At 40.4% G+C, this 9,981-nt stretch overlaps 1 long non-coding RNA gene across 1 annotated transcript; it reads right to left on the bottom strand.

Annotated features, from left to right (window-relative positions):
• Window positions 1-291: 291 nt before the first annotated feature.
• LOC122564757 lies at window positions 292-9,586 on the bottom strand. The gene is made up of 3 exons (XR_006315989.1): window positions 9,510-9,586; window positions 9,148-9,417; window positions 292-1,649 (listed from the first exon to the last, which is right to left on the bottom strand). It is a non-coding gene; the product is annotated as an uncharacterized LOC122564757 (long non-coding RNA).
• Between the last annotated feature and the right edge of the window lie 395 nt (window positions 9,587-9,981).

Raw genomic sequence — 9,981 nt, forward strand, 5'->3', positions numbered from 1 at the left:
ACGGAGAGCTTGGAGGCCCTCGTCATTAAGGATGGAAGTGTAGATGGACGGGATGTCCATGGTGAAGATGAGGTATTGGGGGCCAGGGAAATGAACGTCTTGGAGGAGGTGAAGGGCATGGGTGGTGTCACAAGTGTAGGTGGGGAGTTCCTGGACTAAAGGGGACAGGGTGGTGTTGAGGTAGGAAGAGATGAGTTTGGTGGGACAGGCGCAGGCTGAGATGGTGGGTCGACCAAGGCAGTCAGGTTTGTGAATCTTAGGAAGGAGGTAGAATCGGGCAGTGCAGGGTTCACGGACAATGAGGTTGGAGGCTATGATCAGATGAAGAAGGGAAATCAATTCTCTGCTTTTTAACCACCTCTCAGTTTATTGCTTTTTCAACATGACATACTACATCTCAATTAAAATGTACAGGTAGTTCTGGGATAATGTACATGATTTAGCAATAACATCATGGAAGAATTAGGGAACGGTATTTTCAAGTACACTCACCTCTGCTGGGAATAGCATGATTCCAGATTCGTTCACACGCTTTGTTCTGCACATGCGCTGATGTCTGTGCCATTCTGCACATGCACCAGTATCCATACTGTTCTGTGTATGTGTAACATTGCTACTGGTCTTTGTGGCATTCTGCACATGTGCTGGTGTCAGCTACCGACAGAGCAGCTTTCTGTGAAAGGTACTGTACAGAGAGCAGCTTTCTTACATTTTTTAAATGTACTGTACTAAATTTAGTTTTGTTTCCTTTAATAAATAAGATTTCAACCTGCATTCAGGCTGTGCTATACTTTGCATTAGACTGTTAGGTGATTTTTGAGTGATCACGAGTGATATTTTTTGCTAGTCTGCCCCAACCCCACGTTTTGCATAGGCCCCACTATTTAAATTAAGCAATTTTCTATTAAGTGAGATTTCATTGGAACACAACTGCGGCATTATAGAAGAACTACCTGTCATTAATTAGATCTGCAATGAAGGAACTATAATTACAAGGTGGGCTTGAATAAAAGAAGGAGGAATTTATCCCAAAAAGAATAATAAAATGAGACATTAAATGCACACATAAACACAGGTAATACAGATGAAAAAGATGGCAGGAGAAGAGTGTCCAGACCAGACAGAAAGGTAAAGTCAGTTGCAGTTTTAATAGTTTTGAGTCCTTGAATTGTGAGAATATATCGAATCCCAATTGTTTAGCCCTTCTTTTGTTAATTTAGCATTGACAATATTTGCAGATATCCTCGTGTTCTTGTTGAATTTTTTTAAATCTAAGTAGCTTTTTCATTTGGCACTCATTTTTAAGGTTGAGACAGACAGTCAGGGACAAAGAGAACACCTCCCAGTTCTGGCTTACACAGACATTTTGTTTTCTTTTCTCTGGTCTCTTGCAGAGAAAAAAAACTGTTGAGCAATAGTTGTGGATTCCAATATCTGGCATCACTGTTTTCAAGCTGAATGATCTGACTTTCATTCCAACGTCAATTCCAGGAAGGGGTGGACCAACTTGTAGTTAAGTTTCAGCGTTTCTGATGATTGTTCATTTCGGCTCAGATTGATTCTTGTTCACTACTGAATTTTTTGAGCATGGCTCAATCTGGTCAGGTGATCACAACAGCCATTTTAAGCCAATTGTCCTCTTTAAAGGTCTGAGGGATTAAAAATTCAGTGATGTAAGTTGAATATTGAGTATTTATTTAACAATTAACAGAAATGGCAAATTGTTAAATTATTCCGTGTAGCTACAAATAAAGATAATTTTAAAAGCATATTAAAATGACAGCCCGAAAATATTATTCAAGGTTTTCAGCAGTTCAGTTGGAAGGTGTTGAAAAGGAAAAAAATTGGCATGGTGAAAGCTGCACGTGTAGTTCCTGCTGAGCTAACATTCACCTCCTGAATTTAACTTGGTATATGTTCTCCACTGTCTGTGTGTGAAACTAACACTGATACTTGGAGGCTGTGCCAGTGAGTACAATTTGTCAAAGGTGACAGTGATGTTAAAGTGCCTCACTTTTAGCCAACATGAGTTTAAACTAACTGTTATTTATCAATGAGCTTCAGGACCATGCAATATCCTGATATTAACTGATTGCATTGTCTGCCAGTGTCGCACACAGTTCTGCAGTTTTGCTTTTGCTGTGAAATGAAGTGATGAATCCTTCCGTCACGCACGCTGATTGTTTGAAATTTATCACCAGTTTAATTTCAGTGTCATATTTCATGAATCTTTGAGCAGATGAATTTCATCCCTTGTTGAATAAAAAAGGGACATGTGCACAGTTTCAGTTTATGTGCACACCATCTCAATAAGTGAACGTGTTTTATTTATTCATTCCTCCAATTTTGTCTCCTCGACCGAAGGATTATGTATTGTCCCACTACCATTTCCTCTAATGTTTCTTGTGAAACTGGATTGTGAATATTAACAGGTTATAGTCGCCAACACAGCTAAACCCCCTTCTGACTTTAACTGAAGCTTTGTTTAATTGTAATGATTATACAGATAATGATTGTCAGGAGAACCCTAGATAATTCAATATGGATTAGAGACTTTATATCGAAGACTTATTAGAACAACAAAGAACAAAGAAAATTTACAGCCCAGGAACAGGCCCTTCGGCCCTCCAAGCCTGAGCCGATCCAAATGTACTGTCTTAACCTGTCGGTCAATTCCTTAGCATCTTTATCCCTCTACACCACACCTATTCATGCATTTATCCAGACGCATCTCAAATGAATCTACCATGCCTGCCTCTACCACCTCTGCTGGCAATGCGTTCCAGACGCCCACCACCCTCTGTGTGAAGTACTTGCCGCGTGTATCCCCCTTAAACTTTCTACCTCTCACCTTGAAAGCGTGACCTCTTGTTATTGAATCATTCACCCTGGGGGAAAAAGCTTGTCTCTATCCACTCTGTCTATACCCTTCATGATTTTATAAACCTCAATCAGTCCCCCCCTCAATCTCCTTTTTTTGTATTGTAGCATTAATGTGTTGTAGCCAGGTTAGATTCCCTTATGTACCTCCGATCAAGTTGGCTGATCCTTTGTGAAATCGAAATGTCACACCATTTAGCCCAAAGCTCTGTGACAATGTCCATGGAAATTTCAAACAATCTTGTTCTCGGTTGAAAATCTAAACATTGTGTTTAGATTGCCATGAAATAGTGAAGGATTAATCCTGTCCTCCATGAAATGGTTTCTAACTGGTCACATTTAAAATTGACCTGCAAAATGTTTTTAATGCACAAAAAAAAATCTTTTAGAAAGAGACATTTAGTGAATCCTATAAATAGTCCAGAATCCAGCTGGATGAACATATTGAACTCTTTCCACTGCTCTTATACCTCAATACTTTTCAACTTTAAACCAATGTGACATAAATCTATTAGAAGGAGCATGAACAATTGAAACTAATACAGCTTCTGGAAATATTAGCAACTGAGTATTTTAATAAAGTGAGTAGTGACTGGACAAGTGACAGAATGTAAAATGTTTCATTAAAAATGAAGTGAAATAGAGTAAAAATTTAGGTTCTAAAAGTTCCTGTTGCCATAAGAAGACAGCACTGGGAGGGTATGTTGGAAATGTATAGGACTTTGGTTACTCCACAGCTGGAGTACAGTTGGGGACTACAAGCTATTGCAAGAATATGATTGCACAGAGCGAGTAAAGAGGAGATTCACTGGGATGTTACCTAAATTGCAGCAGTCTAGCTGTGAAGGAGCGGCTTGTCATGCTAGGGGTGTTTTCTTTCGAGCAGAGGGAGCTGCAAAAGGTATATAAGACAATGAGGGACAAGGAAGGACTGGAAAGCAAACAAATGCTGCCCCTTAAAACCAAAAGGGAAAATGCTGGAAAATCTCAGCAGGTCTGGCAGCATCTGTAAGGAGAAAAAAGAGCTGACGTTTCGAGTCTAAGCTGCCCGTTAGTTGAACAGCCTGTAATGAGCAGGCATAATTTTAGGTGAAGTGCAGAAGATTTAGACGGGATTTGCAATAAATATTTGTGGGAATCTGGAATGACTGCCTGGGAGGGTAGTTATAGAATCTTAGAGTGATAGAGATGTACAGCATGGAAACAGACCCTTCGGTCCAACTCATCCATGCTCACCAGATATCCCAATACAATCTAATACTACCTGATAACACCCAGTCAATATCCCTCCAAACCCTTCCTATTCATATACCTATCAAGATGCCTCTTAAATGTTGCAATTGTACCAGCCTCCATCATCTCCTCTAGCAGCCCATTCCATAACGTACCACCCTCTGAGTGAAAAAGTTGCCCCTTGGTCTCTTTTATATCGTTCCTAAACCTATACCCTTTAGTTCTGGACTCCCCCCACCCCAGGGAAAAGATCTTGTTTATTTACCCTATTCATGTCTCTCACCATTTTATAAATCTCTCTAAGCTCATCTCTCAGCCTCCGATGCTCCAGAGAAAAAAGCCTTAGCCTATTCAACCTCTCCCTATAGCTCAAATTCTCCAACCCTGGCAACATCCTTTGTAAATCTTTTCTGAACCCTTTCAAGTTTCACAACATCCTTCCGATAGGAAGGAGACCAGAATTGCACGCAATATTCCAAAAGTGGCCTAACCAATGTCTTGTACAGCTGCAAAATGACCTTCCAACTCCTGTCCTCAATACTCTGACAAATAAAGGAAAGCACACCAAACACCTTGTTCACTATCCTATCTACCTGCGACTCTGCTTTCAGGAGCTATGAACCTGCACTCCAAGGTCTTTGTTCAGCAATACTCCCTAGGACCTTACCATTAAGTGCTAAGATTTGCTTTCCCAAAATGCACCACCTCCCATTTATCTAAACTCCATCTGCCACTCCTCAGCCCATTGGCTCATCTGATCAAGAACCTGTTGTAATCTGAGGTAACCTTCTTTGCTGTCCACTATACCTCCAATTTTGGTGTCATGTGCAAACTTACTAACTATACTTCTTCAGCTCGCATCCAAATCATTAATGTAAATGAAGAATAGCAGTGGAACAAGCATTGATCCTTGTGGCACTCCACTGGTCACAGGCCTCCAGTCTGAAAAGCAACCTTCCACCACCACCCTCAGTCTTCTACCTTTGAGGAAGTTCTGTATCCAAATGGCTAGTTCTCCCTGTATTCCATGAGATCTAACCTTGCTCACCAATCTCCCATGGGGAACCTTGTCGTCGGTGGTGGGCAAGTTGTTGGAGGGAATCCTGAGGGACAGGATGTACATGGAAAGACAAGGACTGATTAGGGATAGTCAACATGGCTTTGTGCATGGGAAATCATGTCTCACAAACTTGATTGAGTTTTTTTTTGAGGAAGTAACAAAGAGCATTGATGAGGGCAGAGTGGTAGACATGATCTATATGGACTTCAGGAGGCCATGTTCCTGTAATTGCTAAGATATCTCAGTCCCATGTTCCTAACCATGCCCTGAGTTCATCTGCCTTCCCTGTTGGCCCATTGCATTGATATAAATGCAGTTTAATTTATCAATCCTACCTTGTTCTTTGCTTTGTCCCTGCCTGTCCTGGCTCACTTCTTTTCTCAACTGTACCAGTCTCAGATTGATTGATTCTTTCCTCACTGTCTCCCTTGCCCCCCCCCCACCTTACCAGTTTAAATCCTCTCGAGCAGCTCTAGCAAATCTCTTTGCCAGTATATTAGTCTACTTCCAATTTAGATGCAATCCATCCTTCTTGTACAGGTCACCCCAGAAGAGATTACAATCTCCTATTCCTGTCCTCACTAGCTTGTAGCACTGGGAGTAACCCAGCTATTACTATTCTTGAGGACCTCCTTTTTAAATTCCTGCCTAACTCTGTAATCACCCTTCAGAATCTCAACCTTTTCCCTTCCAATGTCATTGGTTCAAATGTATGTGATGACCTCTTGCTGGCCCCTCTCCCCTGTGAGAACATTCTGCTCCCTCTGAGACATCCTTGACCCTGGCACCAGGGAAGCAACACACCATTCTGCTTTTTCTCTGCTGGCCACAGAAACGTCTGTCTGTATCTCTGACTACAGAATCCCCTAACACAATTGATCTCTTGGAAGCCGACGTACCCCTCATTGCATTCGAGCCAGTCTCAATACCAGAAACTTGGCCGTTCATGCTACGTTCCCCTGAGAACCCATCACTCCCTACATTTTCCAAAACAGCATACCTGTTTGAAATGGGGATAGCCACAGAAGGCTCCTGCACTACCTGCCTAGCTCTCTTACCTTTCCTGGAGTTAACCCATGTATGTGACTGTATCTGTGACTTTTCTCCCTCCTTATAACTGCCATTCATTACACCCCCTTGCTCTTGTATATTCCTCATTGCTTCTAACTGTCGCTCCAACCATTCCATCGATCTGATAGGAAGTGTTAAAATCACAACTTTTAAAAAGAATGTGGATGGACTTTTGAAATATCAGAGCATTCATGGTTTTGGGTTCAGTGCTCGAAAAGGGGATCAGTCTGGATAGGTTGGTGCAGACTCAATGGGCTAAAGGTACAATTCTATATTACTCTATGGCAGAGCAGCCTCACAGCACCAGGGACCTATGTTCAGTTCCAGCCTTGGGCAACTGTGTAAACTCCACACAAGACATTCTCCCTGTGCCTGTGTGGGTTTCCTCCATCAATTCAAAGATATGCAGGTTAGGTGAATTGATCATGCTAAATTGCCCATTGTATTCAGGGATGTGTTGGTAAGGTACATTTTTGTTCAGGATAAAAGTAGAGTAATAGGGTAGGGGAATGGGTCTGGGTGGGTTACTCTTCGAAGGGACAGTGTGGACTTGTTGAGCCAAATGTTGAGCCTAGTGTTTCCACACTAGGGATTCACTCATATAACTAATTTAAGGTTAGGTATTTGAACAGTGATACAGTACATATCACTGATATAGCTTGATCAGAAGGCAAAGTATAATTTGATTTTAAAATCTCATCCTTCTATCAAGCCTCTCATCTTCCCTACAGTGCAGAGTTAGGCCATTCAGCTAATCAAGTCTGCACTGACCTTCCAAACAGCACCCCACCCCATATTCACTCTGGCTAACCTAGCCTACACATCCCTGGACACCATAGGTAATTTAGTAAGGCCCATCCACCAAACTTGTGCATCTTTGGACTGTGGGAGGAAACCCACAGAGCACCGAGAGGAAACCCATGTAGGCACAGGGAGAACATGCAAATTTCACAGTCATCCAAGGGTGGGATTGAACCCAGCTTGCTGGTGCTGTGAGGTAGCAGTGCTAACCACTGCACCACCATGCCACCCAAGATATTATTCATTTTACCATTGAAGGCTGTGCTTTGTAAGATCTAGGACCTAAATCTCTGGGCTGTACTTAATAAATCTCTCTGCCTCGCTTTCCTCCTTTAAGACGGCCCCTAAAATCTACCTCTTTTGAACAAACTTCTCATCATTTAATCCAATATCGCACCTCATGTTTTATTGTTAAATTTCTGTGGAGTGTTTTGTGATTTTTTTTTTGACTGTATCAACCCAACTTGTACTTAACTGTGATAAGAAACATTGTTCAGAAGGGACACTGTAAAAAATGTTATGGTGCAATGAGCAATGTTGAAATGTTGAATTAATTCCTCATTTCCAGATCAAATTCCCCTGTTAACTGATCCAAGAAGCTATAATATAATCCATTAAGCTTGTGTTATGGAAACAATCAAAGCACTAAGTGTTAAAGAGCAGACTGTGAATTAGCTGTAATTTCTTTTTTTTTGTTTCAGTCCATGTGTATTGAAAAACATTCAGTCAACCAGAAATTACCTCTAGGTATACAGATGATAAAGGGCACACAAGGTCATTAATGAGCAGTTGGCTTTACTACAGGCAGTACAGGAGTTTCATCAGCTACTTTTTCAGGATGTGCACTCATTGTCATCTCCTACACTGAAGTTCCCCTGACTGTAGAGATAACTGCTGCACTTACATTTTGTGGCACTGGCTCATTCTAGACAGCACGTACTATGACATGACTGCATACTTTACAGCAAAACCATTAAATTTAACATTGCAGCAATACAGCAGTGGGATATAGTCATTCAGTTTTAAACAAGTACTGACTTCTCCAAGGTCTTGCTTGCAGGATACTTTGTGAATTCTGACATTTTAAAAAAAAACTCTTTAAAAAAGACACAAAAGGCTACCAGTCTTTCAGAAGGAACAATTTTGAGGCAACAATAGGGAAACATGCACAATATCTTTGTGACAACTTCCAATTTGCCTGACAATGTGTTCATTCTTTAAATTCCACTGCCCTTGGCCTCATCATGGGAGATGTCATGACAATGGAGCAGACCCAAATGTACTTATAGGCATATTGGATTTTTAGTTCCAATATGTATCTCTTTGAAGCATGATTTGGAGATGCCGGTGTTGGACTGGGGTGTACAAAGTTAAAAATCACACAACACCAGGTTATATCCAACAGGTTTAATTGGAAGCACACGAGCTTTCGGAGCGACATTCCTTCATCAGGTGATAGTGGAGGGCTCGATCGTAACACAGAATTTATAGCAAAAATTTACAGTATGATGTAACTGACATTATACATTGAAAAATTGATTGTCTGTTAAGCCTTTCATCTGTTAGAATACAGTGATAGTTCCACTTCTTTCATGAGTAAATCACTAAACCTTTTTTTAAAAGTTGAATTCTCGGGTTAGCTGTTAACAATGGTGATAGCTAGACAATCTATATCTTCCATATCCTTTTCCATGAAGGTTGAAAAGATAACTGATTCAACCCTCTTCACCTTATAACAAAATAAAATCAGAACAGATGGAAATACATTTTGAACAGTCCAGTTTTGAAAAAAGTGTGATTTTACTGACACAGCTGACTGAAATGTCAACAAAACAACTCAAGAGACTTCCAAAATCAGAAATTCATGACTCACTTGGTCAAGGTTGTATGACCATTTAGAGGTTATTCACCAACTCAACCAAGTTTATCAGCTTGATTTAAAATTGTGTCCTTCTCTTGGAACAAAAATAAGTAGCTTTAAGCAAGTCAATTATAAAACCAAAGTGACATAATTGGTTAAGACACAATTAAATTCACTTTCTGGATATCACAACATGCTGACACACTTCATATGAAAATGTTTCACCTCAGTAAGCATTTACCTGTGAAAACTTGCAATCCATTGTTTGTCTAGTATACCCAAAAATGTGATCATTCACAGTAATTATCTGGGACTCCCTATCTTGGTGACCACTTCATGACCATAAAAGTATAAGCACAAGCATCAGATGAGAACACTGCCAGGGCTTGTCAAACAGCCCAGAGAGCTCTGTGTTTAAACACAATGACGTAAGATGGCTGGTTAGTTGTATCAAGAATCCAGTAGCTGTCAGATTCCAACAGAAGCTTTCAATCGATTCAAAGTGAAGGACCTGAAGGAACAAAGCACATGGGTAATATTGGAAATATTAAAACTTGCAAGGTAGCAGCTAGTTACTCAGCATTTCAAACAGGATATACAGACCTGAAATTTCTGAGTGCTCAGATATTACATTAATGTGTTAAGAGTTAAAAATCTCACAACACCAGGTTATAGTCCAACAGGTTTAATTGGAAGCACACGAGCTTTCAGATACCAATTAAACCTGTTGGACTATAACCTGGTGTTGTGTGATTTTTAACTTTGTACACCCCAGTCCAACACCGGCATCTCCAAATCATTAATGTGTTGCTCTCGTGGTCTTTACAGGATCACTCTATCTGGGTCAAAAATAATAATGCCAGTGTCATTCCTTAGTAGAAATGAGAACTTTTACTTATTCATTGAATTTTGATTTTTCCCTTTTGTCTGAGTAAAGAGCCTAATGGTGATCATGTAACTGTTAGGGGTTTAAAAATGGAGATAGGCTCTCTAGAAATTCCACAGTCTCATTTTTGTTTACCTCTCCTTAAACATAGAGATGGGTGAGTTCTCCAGATTGTTGTTAATGTCCATA

Source organism: Chiloscyllium plagiosum, chromosome 30 (assembly GCF_004010195.1).
Source record: "Chiloscyllium plagiosum isolate BGI_BamShark_2017 chromosome 30, ASM401019v2, whole genome shotgun sequence".
NCBI lineage: Eukaryota > Metazoa > Chordata > Chondrichthyes > Orectolobiformes > Hemiscylliidae > Chiloscyllium > Chiloscyllium plagiosum.